Raw genomic sequence first — 20,322 nt, 5'->3', positions numbered from 1 at the left:
CTGTTTTCCTCAGCCAAACTCTACAAGGTATCACCCTATGAAGAGCTGCCACAAGGCTATGCTCAAGGAATTTTCAGGTAAATCAGATTTTTTTTAAGGTAAATCAAAAGTTTTCATGCTTTCTGAGCTTGGTGACCATGATTCACAGGTTAATACAAGGATTATTGGATGCAGTCCCAACCCTATTGACAGTAACTTTAACAGCCTGTTCTGGAAAAGTCAGATGTCAGATAGTAGGAAAGAACAAAGGGCCTATCTCTGCGGAGTACTCAGGATTGTGGAGCTCCCAGGTTATTCTTAGTTCCTGGAAAATGTTGAAATAATTAATACAAAGCAGTTTTAAACATCTTGGGGGACATGAAGGTGAGAAGGAGCAAGCATAGATTTGCCAAGAATAAACAATACCAGCCAGTCTGACATGACTTGATATATAGTTTTCAGGCAGAGAAAGAGGAGTGATCTAATATTTTGATTTTAGGGAGACTTTCATGCTAGTTCATATGACTTTTTCCTAACCTGACTAAGTAAGAACGGCCTGGATGGGGCAGCCTGTAAGATGGTGGCAATATCATCTGGGTTACAAGATACAGCCACAATGTACTATTGAAACATGTTGTAGGTGATGAGGTTCTGCAGGGGTCTGTCCTTGGTCTTCAGTACTTTGAATATCAAGTTATTGGGGTAAAATAACATAGTTATTTTAGGTTATTTTAGACTGTTGCAGAGGAAAGAGGGAGGAATCAACCCTAACAAACTCAGCAGCACGAAACTGCAGAAGAGGATGATTTGTTTTCCCTGTCCATGGTGACCAAGACAAGTCTCAGGAGTAAGCTGGCACAACTTAAATTCAAGTGAGACGCTAGGAAAACCCTGCTACTGGGAAAGATAATGAGGGACTGGAACAATAAGACTGAGGTATAAGGAAGGTCATCCCAGAAAAAGATGCATTCCCGTGCACAGTCTTTTTCCCTATGGGCTGCTGGCCGGTAGGCTTGTGTACTTAGAGAGATGAGAATGGTGTCACACAGTGCTAGCAGCTACATAATAATCAAAAAAGCAGTAAAATTTCCCTCTAAAGCCTGATTATATTCCTTCCTCTCCTGGCCTTGCTGATATCAACCTTGACAGATTTTCCTAACTCCGGGTCTAGCCTATCTACAACATCTGTGAAAAATCAGACACAATATCCTGAAACGGACTTCTTTTTTTACTAGATCTAATTGAAACCCATACCTAAAGAGGAGGTAAAAATGTATTAGATGAAACATTCACTGGACTTCTTGATCTGTGACTTAATACCTAGGACCAAAGCTTATTTGCTTATAAGAAGTTTTTTTTTCACCAAAAAAAGCATAGACATGGGGATGATGATTACAGCATGATGGATGGCTGAAGGAATCCTAAAATTTTGGGTGTTGTTGGGGAGGGATTTCTCTTGTTTTGTTGGTTTTGAAGTAAACTTCTAGATTTTTATCCTGCAAAACCAAAATTTAAAGTATGAATTGTTCAGTCTGGAGGGACACCCGTAGTCCTAGGAGGAGTCTTTCTGAACTCTCACAAGATATTCTTTTACGGCTCATCTATAACTAACACCTTTTCTTAGGACAGTTGTCTTGAAATGAACTAAGAAAAGTCATGGTGCTTCAGACTTTGGGTAAGAGAGAGGTGCGTGACTTGCATTTCTTTCTCTGACTCATAAGTCAACAGAGAAGATTTTGATGTGCTTGCACTATATTGCTCTCTCAAACGGAGTGTGAATTGTATTACTCTCTATATGGCCACTATACTGTGGAACAATCTTAAAAGTGACAATTATAACTTAAAAAGAAATGCATTTTTTAAAATGTTTCTCACTTTGAAGTATGGTGTCTAATCTCATTTCCAGACTAGTACTACAGATGTGAAAAAAGTAGGCACAGTTCCCTGGTTCAGCACTGGTATATGGTGTAATAAGTAATGCCACATATTTTGGAAGAAACTCCTTTCATTTTTATCGTATGCAGTAACACAGAACATCACCATGTAGCAAGTTCATTGCCTCTGACCTCATGCTTGCTAAATGGCATCCATAAATACTGAACATGCCTGTGACATGTTTTTGGTATCTCGGATTACACATTTCTAGAGTTCAGGGAATGCCTGACCAGGGGTGAACATTTTTGTCACATCATCTTTTTTTCCAGAACATATTGTTCTTGGATCTATCCCAAAACATACACAGGAGTAGTGAAATGTTTCTGTGGACAGACTTTTTTTTCATTTTCTTAGGCAGCTTAGCTTTTATTTTAGAGGCAAACTAATCCCTAATGGTATCATCATATAAGCCTGTTTATTGTTTAGTGTTCATCTCTCAAGAAAATAATGTTCTAGGAAAATCCAATCAATTCTAGTAGAATCAGCCAAAGTTCAACCAACCCATTTATTTTGGATATTTCTAATCCTTTCTAATCATTATTATTCAGATTTTTCAAGAAATGCCAAACCACACTTTAAACACTCCTTTTCTGTGTCCCTTACTAATTTATTACCAGCTTCTGAAGGCAGTGTCCTATCATCCTTGAAGATAATGAAAACCTCCCCTTGGCCTCAATATCAGCAGAAAATTACCCTAAGTGAGCAGTTTTGTCAGCTGGCAGTTTATTTCTTGAAGAGCTTTTTCCTGTGAGTTACAGAATGTCTGCTAGCAAGGCCTGATGACACTCAGATTCCACTGATGTTCGCGGGGGCTGAGAGCACTCCATAACATAGAGTACTCTATCAAAATTAAACAGAGAGAAGTAATTTCAAATAAAGTGTAAAACATGAAGTAGCATCTTCTCTGGCATCTGTATTTTTCTTCACAGTGAATGCTGTGTGGAAATTATACCTTTTCAGTTATAACAACTTTTTCCAAAGTTTAGACACATTCTTAGGCTAAGAAATGTTTGCCACATTCTGTTCATGCTCATAAGGTCGTGACTAAGACAAATAGATTTTAAAGAAACAGTGGAGTGGGAGTATGTGGGAGGAATTTCATAATAATACATGATTTTTTAGCAGATAGAATTTTAAAAGCTTGTTGAATTTTGTGCTTGATTCCATTAGAGGGGAATATGACAATGATTCCTATAGAATATACATCCTTATAGAATAGCAAAATTTAATTTTGGTGTGAAGTGGAATACATAATGGAAAACTACTGAATAATATCTGAGGAAAACAACTTTAAATCCTGACATTCAAAAGCATGGCAAATGGATGTCGATGGTGACATGACTTTAATTAACTTTAAAATGGTGTAAGACTTGGCCCAGTTTCTCTCCAAGTTAGTCACAGGGCTCCCAGCGAGTGTTAATGAGAACTGGATGAGAACTCTGCCAGAGCAGTGACCTGGCCTGTCTGTACCTCCACTGAGACACTGCCACTCCCACCTACCTCTGCCAGGTTGCTTCAGAGGCCTGTGTCTGAGCCAAAGCAAGACTATTTTATGTGTATTTCTGCTGCAATAATAGATTTCTTTTAGGGAAGGTGAAGAACATATTTGGAAGCCATGAGTAAGACCTTATCCAGTGGGAATTCCACAGGAGAGAGGGTTAGGAGTAACTATGAAAACAGACCAGAAAGCAACAAGGTGTACAGCTGATGAATTCAGCCCTTTTCTCCAAGTTTTATAAGTCATATAAGCATAATACAATCTATAGTCAAGCATATCTCTTGGTAACAGAGGGGCAAATGCAAGCATATGAACACAGTCCAAGGTTTAGGCTCTTGAGTTGCAGCAAGAGATGGACTTCAGCAAATGGCAGAAACAGGACAGCCTTAGTGCAGGAGCCAAGGAGCCATATCACGGAGAAATCCCAGGCTGAGTAAGGCTGGAGGTGTTATCAACAGCCATGGAAGTCAGAGGGTAAGAAAAGATTTAGCAAAAGAGATTAAGAGGTATTTTATGTCACCCTCACCTGTTGGTTTGATCCTGTCTTCCCCTCTCACTGCATCCTATGGTGAAAAAGCAAAGCTAGATTTGGGACATGACTGTAATACTCAGTAGTCTTAATATTACAGCCACAGGACTATGACTTTACAGGAGAAGGAACTCAGGAAGAAAGCTGTTACCCTAAATCAAGTATCTATCTGAATCATAAACAAGAAAACAAACTTATATTTTTAATGGATGATCAGTTTTGCAAGGACAATATCTTTTCTAACCCTATAAACTGTCTAAACTGGTTTCCTTAGGAGCCCTTGGGATCAAAAATCCAGTGCCAAAAAAAGACAAATCTTGTACTTATTCTGTGGCTGCTGGTAGGTTTCTTTGCAAGCCAAAGCCTGCGTGAGGTGCACTGGGCACTCAGCTTTATTTCTTGGTTGGTCTGTCTTCTTAATCCTGCACTTCCTTCCCATGTGGTTGATGACAGCTTCCAGCCTCTCTCAGCCTGAGACTTCTTGACTGCAGCAGTTGCAAAAGGGACACCTGAGATGGTCTTTCGCAGTCGTCTGCAGAGGCTGGGAAGAAGCTCACTGTGCTATGCCCAGGGATGAGCTGTGCTGAGCAGCCCATTCACTGAGCCCCTAGACTACTCACGAGGCTTGGGTGCTGTTGTTTGCAGTAGCAAGCTGAGAAGAGGGAGGTTTTTCAGTGGTGACTCTTCCAAGCACAATGCCTCGTCCTTCTCTTCCCTCAGTCATGAGCAGGGCAAGCAGGACTGCAATGTTGGTTTATAGGCCCAGTGAATAAATTTAACAAAGGAAAAATGGTCTGCCATCTATTGCTACTGATGTGCCACTGCCAAGTCCGACATATCAGCTGTGGTTAAAGGTTTGCCCATGCAAGATGAAGATGCACCCAATCTGCATTTACTAAAAACCTTGAGGATGTTGAACCTTCCAATGCTGTTCCTGCTTTCAGCCTCCTATACCTTTAACTAAGATGCTTGTGTAAGATCACTGTCAAGAAGTAATGAATATTTGCCAAGTAACTATGCTAATCATCTCATTTCAGTCTGCTTGTGTATTTACAGTAATGTGACCGCACGACGTGCCTTGCTTGATATTCACGCAAAAAATTGCATGCGCTGTGGGAATAACGGGAAAGTCACCCAGGACAGTGCACCGTGACCCCCGGGAGCAGTTGGCAGGGGCAGCCAGGAAGTGGGTTTCCTCTTTGGATGGGTCATGTCATGGTGTGTTGGCTTTGTTTGTTTAATAAGCCAGTTAGTATATCTTCATGCTCATTGGTGGCTCACTTTAAAGGAAGGGGTGAAAACTCAGGAAAGGGATAGAATAAAGAAAATCCACAGTACCATGTTTGCTATGCTCTGGCTCCCTTGTGTCTAACCAGTTTTTTAATCCTCATTTTGAGATTTTCCATCACACATTCATTTCAAATGCAGGCTCTGTGTTTTGAAGGGCATTTTGTAATGGTTTTTATCCAAATTCAGATTATTTGCAATCCAGAGGGAAAGAGTGCATTCTGTGCAAGGCTAGTAGAAAACATATCTGAACACAAATCAAAAGAATGATTACAGCACGCACGCTGTGTACCCATTACTGAATCCCCCAGGCTCTCCCTGTTTGTTTAGGTGTTTTTTTATTTCTGCCTCTGGTTGGGCTGCGTGTAAACTCAGCAATGAATAAAAGTGGTTAAAATGGATAGCATAAAAAGATGTGACGTTCTTGAGAGATCCTATATTTCAAACTTATATTCAAGTGAAAGCTGCCAAAGGAAAATCTCCCAGTTATCTCAAGTAGATCCTTCTCTAGCACATCAGAAGTTTGAATATCCACCTGTCACAGGGTGCCCTTCTGATCCCTTTTCAATCCCAGGAAAGCTCAGATTCACTATGTAATGAAAAATGGCATTTGCACAAAGTAGAGAGAAAAAGGGTTGTTTCTACAGCACATTATGTTTTACACTGCTCATGAGACAGCATTTCATATCACATAAAAAACCATTATCTGTGACTTACTGTGCATGCTAGAAAAAGCAGCAATGTGCCTTTAAAAGAGATGTCTTGTTTCTGAAAACACTTTATCTCTCACATTTCCCTACCCACAAAATAACCTGTGTTTATAAGCAAATCCACTCAACCCCCTACTAATGACCTAGAGTAAACATCTGACATGCAGCCTTTCAAGCTCCTCTTTGTTTAGGCATGAATTGTTCATTTTTATGTCTTTTGTATACTGTCTAAAGGAAAGACAAATGATACAAGGGATGTTTTATATTATCAGTTGTGACAGAGGTTGTGCCTGTGTTTATCTGATCCTCTTCTATTGCATTACAAATGGTAAGATAAACTGCCAGGCACACAATGGTCATAAATATCAGGGCACATTTTCACATTTGATTTTTAATTCAAAGTGGATCAGATGCAAGACAGTCAATTGTCAAGGTTCCTAGTCACTTGCAAAACCTGTGGCAATCTCATGTAATAAAGAATTTCTTCCTAATATCAGTGCTCAAGTAATTTTAAAATATGAGCATCTACTCTGTTTGCATTAGGAAACATCTGTTTCTTGACTGCTCAGTTTCACAGTTCAATCCGCTGTGGTAGATTTGGAGTGTCCCATCTCATTGAGCACACCTTCCACTGTGACCACCAGTGCCAAACAAAACAGCAGTATTGAAACCTGTTCAATGTGAGACTACACAGAGCAAGAGGGGGAAGAAAAGAGCATGGTGGATACGTTCCTGTAAAATACCTGTGTATCTGAGTGCACTCTCTGTGCTTGCTGCAATTTTCTGTATTGGGAGAGCTTAAAAAATTCAATAGAGAACTTCGAACATCAAAAAAATAAAAGTAATACAGGGAGTGTGTGCTTTTTCTGTTATGAGCTTGAGATTTCTTTCCTACTTGACATGACTCACTGTCGTATATACTGCTTGCTTTATTTGAAAGTGATTGAAGCTCCAAACAAATCTATCAGTGCAGCAACATGCTGCCTTGCTTTTCAGCTCTGGATGTTGCAAACAACAGCCAGTTTTCAGAGTTTTCTGGGAAAAAAATCTCTAGAAGAATGTTTATGATGGAGGTTGTGTCTCTGCCAAGTATCTACCTGAGAGCTGAAGCACCAGCACAGAGTGAGGGGACTTAAAGTTTCCTAGCAAAGGTACCAGTTTTCAGACTCCAGTGGCTTTGCCTGGCATTTCTGTGCTTCCTCTATCAGAAAGAAAGAAGTATTTTTTAAACTTTCAGCAAAAAACATTTGCTGAGCTCCTAGAATAAGTCTAAATAACAAGGTGCCGTTTTGTTAACAGCCCTGGGTTTTGTTTATTTCGTATTTTTGATGGCCTCTCATAGTCTGAAAATTGGCAATGGAGTTCCAGTGACTAGACAGGTGTCTTTTGCTGTTCTCATGGAGGACTAGGATGCGGCTGAATTATAAAACTGTAGGCTGACCTGCCTCATGCTGAAAGAATTAAGGGAGCTCTAGTTCAAAAGCTTCCTCTTCCAGTCTTTGCTTTTTGAGAGCTATTTTATATATAACTGAGACACTTTAGGTAAATATGCCCTCCCAACCTAACACAGAGAGATGAGAAACAGCTTTGTAGGATGCCTTCACGTGCTCAATTGCTCAGTTTTTGAAGATGCCCCTTTTGTCCAGCCAGGTATTTGCAATAATCTCGACCACTAAATTTCAAACCTGGCAAAACCTGTGACAGTTCAGCATCTACAGGAGACAGCTTCCAAAGCTGAAGGAACATTTTTTTTCCTCGTTTCAGGGTGGGTGATGGCAGAGACCCCAGGGACCCAAGGCTCGGTGTTGTGCAGCCATGTTCTGTGCACTCTGCATGGGCGTGAGGACATAGCAGATGTCGGCTAGGGGAGCTTTAGAAAGATTTTTTTATTATATTTCACAGAATTGGTGTAAGTTCTATTTGAGTTTTAGACCCTCTGATTTTCTCTCCACATGATCTCACTTCATCCCTGAGATGCCTGCCTGTTCTTCCAAAGCTCGTAGACTTTCTTCTATTTTCTGAGGTCCACTCAGAGCTCTCTGCTCAGCCACACAGGTTTTCTCCCCTGCCAGCTCATTTTCCAGCACACGGGGACAGCTTGCTCCTGTGCCACCAGGATTTCCTTCTTAAAGAGGAACATCCAGCCCTCTTAAGTGCCTTTGCCCTTAAGGACTGTCTCCTATGTAACTTGACCCAAACTTTGAAAATTGGTCCAAAGTCCAGCTGCCCTCCAGAAGGGAGGGTCCACTGCCCTCTGGAAGTTGATGGTGGCTATTTTCCTAGAACTGAGAACTCTATCATCTTGTGATTGCTATGCCCCAGGTGTCCTCCAACCATCATATCTCCCACAAGTCTTCTTTTCACAAACAGCAGGCCCAGCAGGGAACCTTCCCTCTTCAATTCACTCACCAGTTGCGTCAGGAAGATGTCTTCCACACACTTCAGGAACCTCCTAGACTGTTTCCTCTCTGCTGTATTGTACTTCCAGCAGACGTCTGGTAAGTTGAAGTCTCCCACAGGGGCAAGGGCTAGTGATCATGAGACTTCTCCTAATTGCTTGTTGAGTAACTCATCAACCTCTTCTTCCTCTCTGCGTGGTCTATATCCAACTCCCACCACAATAACTTCCTTGTTAGGTGCTCCGCATATTTTTATGCATAAGCACTCAACACTATCATTACCATCATTGAGCTGAAGGCTATCAAAACACTCTCTAACATAGAGGGCTACTCCAACACCTCTGCTTCCTCGCCTATCCCACCTGAAGAGTTTATAACCAGCCACAGCAGCTCTCCAGTTATGCAAGTCATCCCAGCACATTTCTGTGATGGCAATTATACTGTAGTCTTCTTGCCCTATGATTACTTCTAGTTCCTCTTGTTTATTGTCCATGCTGCGTGCTTTGGTGTAGATTGGGTTAGCACCAACTAGCTGTTACGTGGCACTTACATTCCAACATGGTACTCCTGTACCCCAACTGTCTGTCTGGGATTCATGATGATCATGATGGCTGTGTAATCACAGCAGCGTGAAGCACAGTGCCTGCCAGCTGCCTAGATATTTGACTGGAGGACAGACTGTTTACAAAGGCTTGTAGTGATAAGATGAGGGGCAATGGGTATAAACTGCAGAGGGGCAGATTTAGACTAGACATAAGGAAGAATTTCTTCATCATGAGGGTGGTGAGATGCTGGCACAGGATGCCCAGGGAAGTTGTGGCTGCCCCATCCCTGGAGGTGTTCAAGGCCAGGTTGGATGGGGCCTTGGGCAGCCCAATCTAGTGGGAGGTGTTCCTGCCCATGGCAGGGTGGGTTGGAATCGGATGATCTTTAAGGTCCTTTCCAGCCCAAAGTATACTATGATTCTATGACTTGCTGCCTGGACCTGTTCAGCATCCCATACTGAACTTTATGCTGTCTCATCTTGACTTTCTCAGTACCTGACGGGACTTGCTGGAAGCCAGTTTGGGTGTGCCTGAGGCACACAACAGGCCCAACACCAGTGTAGCCACTGCACACCATGTTTGCCTCTAGTGGAAAATCTGGGGCAAACCCAAAGAAAAGAGATATCTAAAATAAGGTTACTACTGAAGCCATTTCCTGCAGCCCTTGACCACCTTACTGTCCGCAGGCTCCAAAGCTTTCATCATGAACTGAAGAATTCCTGCTGCTATAACCTCTTCCTCAGAAAGTGCTCTAACTGGGAGAGGGGTTCTGCTAAATTCAGTTAGCAGTATTACTTCCTTGGGCCCCCTCAGCTGCAGGTGGTGCGGTGGGAAATGGGCTGGTATTACCTCTATCAGGCATCTAGAAAGCAGCAGTTTACAATTGGGAAAACTACACTCCTTCCCTGAACATTAAGGTGAAACTTCAGTTTTAGATGTTGACTCACACTAAACAACTGCTCTTCTTTCCAAATCAAAGCTGAGCAAATATTTGGTGGTGAATAATGTATTTGATCGTTATTGCTTCCCTCCCTCCCATCTCAACATGAGTCCTGTTATTGCTAGCAAAGTACTCCAGTGTCCTGTAATAGAAAACAAAGAGAAAAGATATTAAGTTGTAGAGGTGATACTGAAAATACCAGCAAATGAAACTCTCTAAGACTCATTTTGGCATTTTAGGAAGCAAGCATCCTTTATCAAGCCTAGGAAACCTGCAAGTGATCTCCATCCATCATGTGCAATGAGGCGAAGGCTAGTTAAAGAATATATTTCCCACTCACATGCATACAAATACATTTTCCCAGAAATCTTATACATATTCTATTACTTTCCAAGGTCTAATTGTAATGTTATGAAACATTGTAACAGTCAAAACCCTTGTTAATTTGGAGCTGGCTCTAGCTGTCTGCTTGACCTTGGCTTAAGTTAGGATATACTGCAAACAGTATCACCTCTGCAAACAGAGGTGATTACAGAAGAAGACGCATCTGTTCAGCACGATCATATTTCACACAAGGCATTATCATCATCGAAGAACTGTATCTGGAAAATCTCTTTTTGCTGTCAGAAGCTCATTCTGTCTCACTTTCAAAAAAACCCACAATTTCTTACAAGAAACTTAACCGTATTTCTCTTTGAAACATTCCACTTAGCAATGTTTCAAAATATTCCACATATTGTATCAGAGACAGATCCCCTGTCTTCTTCCAGAAGTGAGTCACAACATGTTTGTTTGCAGATTACTGTTGATTCAGGTGACCGAACTTGAGTGTTCTTGGTAGCGAAAAGTAGCCTTCTCCACATCCACTTTCCCTCTCTCTTGTTCCCCAGATGCTGTTTCTAGATGAACCAGGTGGTCTGTGTTTTTTGTCCTTGAAGGCTGGGTTTTAATGCTCTGCATCACTGCTGCATTCATTGCAAAGGTGACTGTGATTTAGTACAAGGAAGCCACGCATGCATAGACTTGGTGTGTCAATGTGGTTTTGTAAAGCAAGCTGAAGTCCTTTGGGATTTGGGAGGAAAGGTATCATGAAAATGTAAGATCATAATCATTATCACCATTAAACACACAAGCAGAGAAATAGATACTTTCCCTCATATAATAAAATCACTCTTTTGTAGTGTAGTGTTGCAGCATATCTCACAAGGATGATGGCAATCAGTTTATTAGACAATCACAGGAGCAAGCGGGTAGCAAAAAGGCAGAAGGGGAGACTTTCTTTTGTCTCTTGCTTTTTTGGGAGGAAGAAAAGGTGAAGGGGAAAGGGAAATAAGAAAGACCTATCCTTTTACTGCAATATGTCTCCATTTATTAAAGAGGAAACCACCTGCAATTTGTGGTGAACAGGTACCTGTGTCCATATTCACCCTTATGTACAGGGGAGCTAAGTGTAGCTGCCTTCTGTGTTTTCCCAGGGCAATAAAAGAGACCAAGTTTTCTCCTAGCTACCTTCATTGACTAGCAAAGCACAGGAAAGGGGAAGCACAGAGGAGAAGAGCATTGGCTTCTCTGGCTGATACTCTCCCAGCCATGCACACAGCAACACGGAAGCCGAGGGAATTATCTCTGTCTGCCAGTTTCAGCAGGCTTTGTGGCAGGTCCCTATAAAAACACTTCAGAGCACAAGGTCTTAATTGTCTTGGGTCTTATTAGGCAAATGCAAAGCTGTAAGTAAAAAAAAAGTAAAAGAAAAAAAGAAAAAATGCTTCTCTTCTTTCCACTTTCAAATTCCTGAACTTGAACTTTTCTGTTACCTTGTATTGTAAATTATGACTGACAACACCATGTAAAAACGTGAGGAAAATAAATAAAAAATAAAAGATCACATTAACCTCAAAACTCACTGATAAAGCAGCATTTTAAAAATCTTTTTTTCCTGTGTATGGATTAACACACCAAGGAAATGTATGTGACTGGGTAGCTGTTGAGTCACATCTGAAGGGATTTCTCACCATTAACATGGAAAAAAGCCTGGAAATTGTTCTAGTAGTCTCTCACATAGAGAAAAACTACATAACTGGAAGCTTTCCATGGTTGTTCTCAATATATATTCCTTGAGTTTTCCATTTTTTATTGTCTCTAACAGTAACCCAGAAGGGGTTTAAGCTGGGTGAGCCAGTCTCTAGATAAAGGATGCTTCAGTAATTCTTTTTACACTGAAATAAACTCTAAATATTTTCCGTGAAGACAAGAGAAATAGGCTTGATGCCCTGGATTACCAAGGTATAGATTTACCCAAGGCTGCATAAAAGCCAGGGGATTTGGTCTGCACAAAGGGCCAGTATAGTCTCAGATATACCTAATTTGTACACATCCTTTCAATATTGTGCAGCATTACTATTTAGAGCCTTTCCTGCTAAGCTTGTTTAGGTTGTTTGTTCATGAAGTGATTGTCATGATACAAGGGCATGCAAATCTGCAGTTGCTATTATCTTCCTCTCAGAGTCCTGTCAGTTTGTAGATCAGGCAGATGGGCAGAAATAAATCCTCAAGGTGATAGTGTGAAGACCAGAAACTCTGCCAGTTTCCTGAATATCACATCTATTCCTCAACCAAAGTAATTGCCTCATGATATATCCAGGACCCAGTAAAATCTCCCTGGCAATGGAAAGATCTATCTCAAAAATGAATGAAAACCAGGTATGTCTTTCCTTTAATTCAACAGTTTCAGTATTTGTGACCCTCAACAGAGAAATGTAGACGAAGAACAGGAGAAGGGTAAAAAGTCTTTTTTTTTTAAAGAAAGAGAAGGATCAATAAGTCAGAGTGACAGTGGATGCCATTTCTCTGCTTGTGTTGAGGGCAGGACTGCTCTCCAATCTTCTGCTCCTCATCAGCTAGTGGCAAGCTTTGTAGGAGATTGCCAAAACTCCTTCCCACTGTTCCTTATATACACCTGCACGGGAGAGATCTGCTTCTGCCCCTGCTATATACCATCTTACTTACTGTAAAAGCTGTGTAATTGGTGTCCAACTGACATCAAGACCTTAAATCATGGATCATCCTATCTTTAAAGCCTTTGTCAGGGTTGTAGCAGGCTGCTGATTTGCTATGAGTACTTCTATGCTGTTAAAAAACCTTACCAGACAAGATGACAGAAGAGCTCAGTCTTTGTATGCTATCTGGTAGTATCTGAAATCTGGATAGGTAATTTTTGACTATCAAATTTTCTTTATTCCAGCTTCCACCAAAATAATTTCTAAGAAAATCATTTTTTTTTTCTCAGAAAATGTGCTTGATGTTAAGAATGAGGTGCTGTTGGAAGTAGAGGTGTCCCGGAAAACTTGATGCTGAAACAAAGTAATAAATAGTAAAGGAGGAACCCATTTGGTTCAGTAGAAGGCACGTAGCAGTACCAGAAGGCTTGAAGATTAAATGGCTGAGTTAAAGCAAACACAATCTCACTGAAATTGGAATATTTATTTAAAAATTTATTTGCAGAAAATGCTGTATTTACCTTCAAAAGCAAATGACCTGGAAAAACCTAGTATGCTAGTTTTTTAATTGCTGGGATTTTAATTAAAAGAATAAAAAAGTATTAAAGATTGCAAAGGATTCTAATTAGCACAGTTTCTTCAAAGGAAAAAAGTGGCTCTATAACCTCCTAGAATGTACTAATAAGCAAACAGAGGATAAAAATTATTTGGACTTTCAATAGCTTTTAGTGTAGCCCACGAAGAAAAGGTACAGAAGAAATGAGATGCCCAACTACACAGAAAAACCTCTCCTGCTCTTGAAACTGGCTAAGGGACACAAAAGAAGAATAGGCCGTTTATTGCTGAAATGACAAACGTTAACTGTGGGAAATTCTGAGTGCATTTTTAATAGAACAAGTTTCTGCTTAAAAAAAGCGCAAACTTATTTAAATCCCATTGTCTCTTAGGAACGTGTTAATTTCAATGAAATTTGCAATGGAAAAGGTAGAGATGAATCATCTGAACTTTGCAGTCTTAATTATGTTGCAACGTATCATTATAGTTAGAATTTCATTTCATTACATGAACAATTAAGGTTACTGTTCCATTATATTTACAATTTACTGTGAAAAAGACAATGCCAAAGCAAAAATATTTGAGCAAAGTTGAAGTTAAACATATTAAAATTGCAGAGAAAAAAAATCTTAGCTGTCTCACATAGTTTTATTCCTCCCAAACTACACGAAATTGAAATTTTTTTCTGGACAAGAAATTAAAAAGAAGAAGAAGAAGCAGCAATCTTTCAAACTGCTGACATCTTCTTTAGGATGGTGCTTTGTTTCACTTGATGATAAAAAAAATGGACCAAGTCAGACTCTAGAATTAACATTCCCTAAACTATTTGTTAAAATCAAAGAATGAAGTTGGGAAGTTGAGTTAGGGCTCTTGCAAATACACTTACACTAACATAAATCAAACACTGAAAAGATTTAGAGGAAATTCCCATGCTGAGGCAAGCAAGATGAACATGGGGCAACAGCTTGGCAGGTGAGGCTAATTGTTGCTGTCTAAGCTGTAAGGGGAGGAATAGTCTGTCCTACGCATACATTACTTTTCAGATACTAAGGGCATGTCTACAGGGCACATTCAAAATGAGTTTACTGATGCAGTGCCCAACAGAGCTCATTTGTTGTGCTCACAAATGGTGCTGTGAGGAGACATCAGTAATTAAGTGCAGATATTCAGAAAACCCACCCAGAGTATAATTTTACAAAGCTTGTAAAAGTCACCTGGGAGTCATTGCTGTGGAGAAACTGGTGAAGACCTTAGCTCAGCAACAGCAACAGTCAGTAACCCTACCAGAGCATAAGGATTCATCATGTATGGCTTCAAGAATAATGTACGAGAGACCACAATGCAATTATATAAATCAAGCGTGTGCTCTCACCTGGAGGGGTGTTTTCAGTTCTCGCTGCTCTGTCCCATGGATGTGACAGAAATGGTTGAAACACAGACACAATTTCAAAGACAAGGATTTAGGGGTCTGGAATAGCCCTCTTGCCGTGAGCTATGGAAAAGAGCAGCATCATGCATCTGTATGCTTTCCTCTGCAAGAACCATCCCAAGGTCAATAGGATGATGAACTCTACCTGCTGAATGTGCACTAGCATTGATATTCATGTGAATACAAGCTTGTGTATGTCAAATGGCACAGATAAGGTGCATGGAAGTTTAATAAAGCTCTATTTAATTAAGATAAAACTGTCATGTTAAATTTGCTTCTTCACACAGCACATAAGCCAGATTACAGAATTTATTGCCACCGTGCAGAACTGAATCAGATTCATCAGAATTCAGAATAGAATTAGGAGCAGAGGTAGAGTGCAGGAACATTGAGCAGTAAAGTTATAGTTTTCAGCAGCACTCTGAAATCATTAGAAGGCTTTAATTCAGGTATAATCTTTCTGTAATTGGGTCTGGACAGAAAAATTAAGTCAATTATCTTTAAGATGGAGGTTTGGGCTTTATTATGTAGTACTGAAAGTTTTTGGACTTCACGACATTCTGCAAATGGTGGCAAACACATTGTCCATATTATACCCAATGTATAACTGTTACATCAATTTAGGGAATGACCTGGAGAGAATGAAAGCAGATTTTAAATTATATTATAAAGCTTTGTTATTATTGTCATTTTCTATTTGAGCACAGTAAGTATGGGTAAGAATAAAGAACTGGTCTGACTGATACAAGCACTGCATAGACAGGGCTTTTTCCCGTCTACAGGTTCAGTGGGTGAGTTCCTTGTCCAAGAAGTAGTTTGCATGGTAGTTGGAAGGGCTCCTAAAGACTTCAGATTTTGCTGAGGATGTTTTCCCTGTAGAAGCATGAGGAAATTGTGTTCAAGCATGGCTGCAGAGGTCATGAGTAGGCAGCAGCCCTTGGAGGCATGGGCCTCTCTGAGTTGGAACAAGAGGTGGTCCCAGCCCAGCCCATGCTTGGTAGTTGGAGAGGCTGCCCCCATCCTGTTGGCTCAGGTACGTGCCATGAAACCTCATCCTCTAGCTTTTTGCCCTGACTTCTAGACAAGCTTTGAGGTCTCATCCTTGTGAAGCACATCTTATTGATTTCCTCTGTAACTGTGTTTTTAAAAAAATATTTTGCATGACTTGAAATGACCACCAAAACCACAGTGGTTTTCTGCAACTAAACCAAGCAACTTCAAGCCGAGTTGAAAGGATCTGTGGCAAAATAGTACCCATGGGCAGCTGGGAGGTTTCTTGCCCAATTCAGTGACGTTACAGTTAGATTCATCTTTGATGTAATGCCTGAGCAGCTCTACTTTTTATTTTTGTTTTCTTTTTTTTCAAAAGAAACCCCCTTCTGCTTCATGATCTTTTTAGGTGGTTGAAAGTGCTCCCATGTTTGTTTAGGTGAAACCAGCTGGACCGCTAGTAACTGTGTATGTCTTGTGCAAATTTAGACTGCTTTCTGGCTTACAGATATCCCAAGACATTGCTTAACTATTTCTGGTTTTCCTTATGGTTTAGGAAAACTGCATAGCCTCTTGCTATGACAAAAACAAACAACAAACAAACAAAACTACAAAATTTATTCTGCATTGATGCATATTTTGGCTTTTTTTGAGCATATACTACATATCCATGTGATTTAAGGGAAGCTACCTGTTTTTGATACAACGTGGAATCTATCTGAATATAAATACATTCCATGTGGCACTTTGTGACAGTATCTGGAAAATATTGTAATAATTACTGTGAATTCACAGCAGAAAACCTCTTAATTCTGTGCTTCTATCTTCCAGTTCCTCAGTATCACGAATGAAACAGAGCAGGCCACATCTGCAGTATTATGTAGGGTTTTGATATACAGTATGGCATCATATACATATTCAAAATGGTAATAACACTAAAGAATGAAATGGCTTACTCCTGAAAATATTCATGGCAGGATGTAGATACAGCCTCTTGCTCCTGAGCCAGCATATACATCTGGATCAATGACCAGAACTGTCAGGGGTCTGCTGGAAGGAATACTTTACCAGGATCTGCCATGCTGCAGTTTTGTGCACAGAAGCTGAACAGTGGGATAGGAGAAATCAAAATACATATTCCATAAATCACCAGCAAAATTTTGCTGTGCTCAGTTTCCATAATATTTTTCCTCTATTGTCATCTTCTATTACAACCAAGTTTTTATCTAGCAGAATGACAAGGAAAATCTTTTGCCAGAGCGTAGGTCTTTTCCATTATGCCACTGCTTTTGGAATCAATTTCTTCACTCTTAGCCTGACCTTAATATCCATTTTCCTCAGTATTCCATTCAGCTGTAAAATCTTGAACTTCAGGCCTTCCCCCATCCCCCAGATACCCAGTGCAAGGGACATTTGTACAAGGAAGCTGGAGACTGAAAGCCTCTTGTAAAGAAAAATCGTAACTAGATAAACAGATCTGAATGCATTCAATGTAATGTGTGCCTCATTTACACAAACCACCATTAGCCCAATCCTGTTTGCTCAGAATACAGCAGAGGCAACCTAGCTTGCATGTCTGAGTAGGGTGCTTTAGATAATACCATGTATCTTTAGACATGAAAGAATTATTTCCATAATATATAAGGAAAAATGTGTTGTATTTAATCCATCACCAGTGGGTTCACGGAGCATAAGGATTAGATTTTTTTTTTTTCACATTCTTACATTGCTACCTGCATTAATATTAGGCTGGGATTTAAGTGAAAATGAAGTGCCAATTTCAGCATACAAGCTAGGGAAGACAAACAATAAATAAAACAGAAAAGAAACCAACTTACGAGCCAAAGAAATAATCTCCATTGCAGAAGCTCTTGCTGCCTCTCTGTGCTCCACGTGAGCCCTGCTGGGAGCCACTGATGAGGAGCAGCCTGCTGCACCTCATGGTATGGGTCATTGGCAGAGGAGAGTGAGGAGGGTCAGCCTGAGCTGCTACAGGGAGACCAACACAACCCAGTGGAAGGGTATGTGGCAAAGATAGAGCAGCCATCAGAGCTGGACACAGCCCATGAGCTGAGCAAGCCTTTTGCAAAAGGGTCTTCACCAAGCAAATGGTGTGGGTCCCAGAATATCTAGACAGGCCAGGAGCTGAGCAAAATGAGGAAAAAAAAGCAACCAGTCATGGAAGAAATCTAGATAAGTTGCTGGTCCCTTGCTGGCTCTGCTCTTCCACTCTGCTGATCTTCAGCCTTCCTCCTGGGCAGGTTTCTGCTGCAATGCATCCCATGAGCAAGACGTGGATGAAGAAGGCCCTTGGGACCTCTGTTTGTAAAGAAGTTGAATACAAGTAAATGAGATCTAGTTGCAGGACTGAAAAGTTTCTTACATGTGTATTTGGGTCTCAGCAACACTACCACCTGCTTTTGTCCAGGATGCTTTCTGTTCTCCACAGCTCCAAGTCAGGGCTCTACTGGCTTCCACTGACACGGAGATGGCTTCCCTGACTCCGGAGCAACCATTGGGAAACAAAATAAGGAACCAGCCAGTTGAAGTGTTACCAACTGTACCTACATAACACTTTGAAATAAAAGAAATATCCCTGATGTGAGAGGAAGTGCAGTTGTACTGGTGATGTAGAGAAGCCCACGTCTGACCAGGGCTTGCAGAAAACAGATCTGCTGAATGTTTCATTCTTGCTATCACAGACAAGCAAACCACTAACAAATTTGTTGTGCTTTAGCTAACAACTAAAACAAACTTTGCAGAGGGGATGTTTTGACTTACAAGCCACTTACCGCTGTGCTCTGTGGCACAGAGGGCTCTGCTGAGGCAGCCCTGGTGTCTCAAAGGATGCTCTGTGCCTGCAGGACAGAGTTTGCATTCCTCAGGGAGATGGTGGCTTTAGGGGCCAGGGACAGAGTGTGGTCACTCTGGGGCTGCCAGGCTGCCCTCTTCCCACCATGGCTGCCCATGTCCAATTGCTGCCCTCAACTGAAGATGGAATTAATAACCAGGAAAAGTGACAGAAATAGTGTTCTGAGGGGTCTCGGTGTTTGAATGTCGCTGTGGGCATATGGAGCAGGGTACTAAAGACTTCTTTCCATCGCTGTGTTTACTGCTGTCTGCACACTGACTTGTTTCCTGACACATGAGCCATGGCTTGAAAGGAATTCAGGCTCCAGCAAATTTTGCATCGTGCTTCAGTGTGGCCTCTGGGATTGGATAAGGGCAAATCTATTACACTGTTGCCATGGCGACCCTGGTACAGCCGTGATGAGAAGTGCTGATGCCAGCAGCCTGGCGTGGGGCACTGGCAGCTTTGCTGGACATGGGGACACCCCAAGGGGCACCAACGCCTGTGCACCCCAACTCGCCCGTGCCTGGCAAGGACACTCATTGGACCTGGCCACATCAGGCAGGCAGAGCAGCAGAAGGCACTGAGTCCACTCCCAGGACACAGCAAGATTAGTCCTTAATTTATCTTGAGGGGAATCAGGCTCCTGTGGTAAAAGTAAGAAAGGTGTTCCTTTGCTTCAGTTCTTAGAGGTGAAATGCATCTCAGTGTCTGGCTATTTAGGAATCAATGGTGAGCCTGTGAAGACAGCTTGTGCTTACTAAGGCAGCGATCGCAGTCATGGTTTTTAATCATTAAAATTATTTTATAACAAAGAAACAAAGGAAGCTGATCTTTCTTTTCTTCTCCTCCACCTTATGAGCAATCTCAGCTTTGCAGATATTTATTCTTCTTGCTCAGATGGACATCAGTTTCTATCATAGACATGGATGTTTAGTTTTGGTAAATTCTATTTTAATCTTTTTTGTCTTCATCTTTTTGCTATCTGAATGGTCAGTGATGGAAGTTCAGATTTCCCTTTTTTAGCTCAAGCACTGCTGATACTCTTTGTTGTGAGCTGCAACCACAACAACAGTTTGATTCAAAACATCTCAGTTTCACCATACAGCAACTAAGTACAGGACTGAAAAGCACTAACAATGAGAGACAAAAACCTGCCTCTGACACTTGAGGAGATTATTATTATTAGAGAGAGCAAAAAGCTTTTGCTTTCTTTTCTGCTGGTTTGTAGACCTCATAAGGCCTTGCTCAGATTTCTGCATAGTTAATTTGTCAGTTTATAAATTACCACATTACGTTAATGCTGAATGCTTCAAAACACAAATATATGCACAGAGGGCTTGAATATTTGAAGTGTTTTAGTACTGTGGGGAAATAATTTTGTTGTCAAGCTGTGGCAGATATAGAAGTGCTAGGGGATACATGACCATTTCATCAGGATGGTGTCGATGACGGCCTATGAACATCCAAGGGGGGAAATCATCTTTTATCACTATTGTGTACCATGCAGGTCCAGATGGAGGATAAAACATGCATGAGTTGCCCGCAGCTCTGAAAATAATTATACTCATTTGCCAGAAATGTAGAAAGTGCATCCAACCAAGTTACCACCCATCATAGTGACACTCGGCTTGCATACTGATGAAGCTTAAAGCCAGAGACAATGGTGTTGATATCAG

Source organism: Phaenicophaeus curvirostris, chromosome Z (genome assembly GCF_032191515.1).
Source record: "Phaenicophaeus curvirostris isolate KB17595 chromosome Z, BPBGC_Pcur_1.0, whole genome shotgun sequence".
NCBI classification, from domain to species: domain Eukaryota; kingdom Metazoa; phylum Chordata; class Aves; order Cuculiformes; family Cuculidae; genus Phaenicophaeus; species Phaenicophaeus curvirostris.
Note: the sequence above shows the minus strand (reverse complement) of the source record.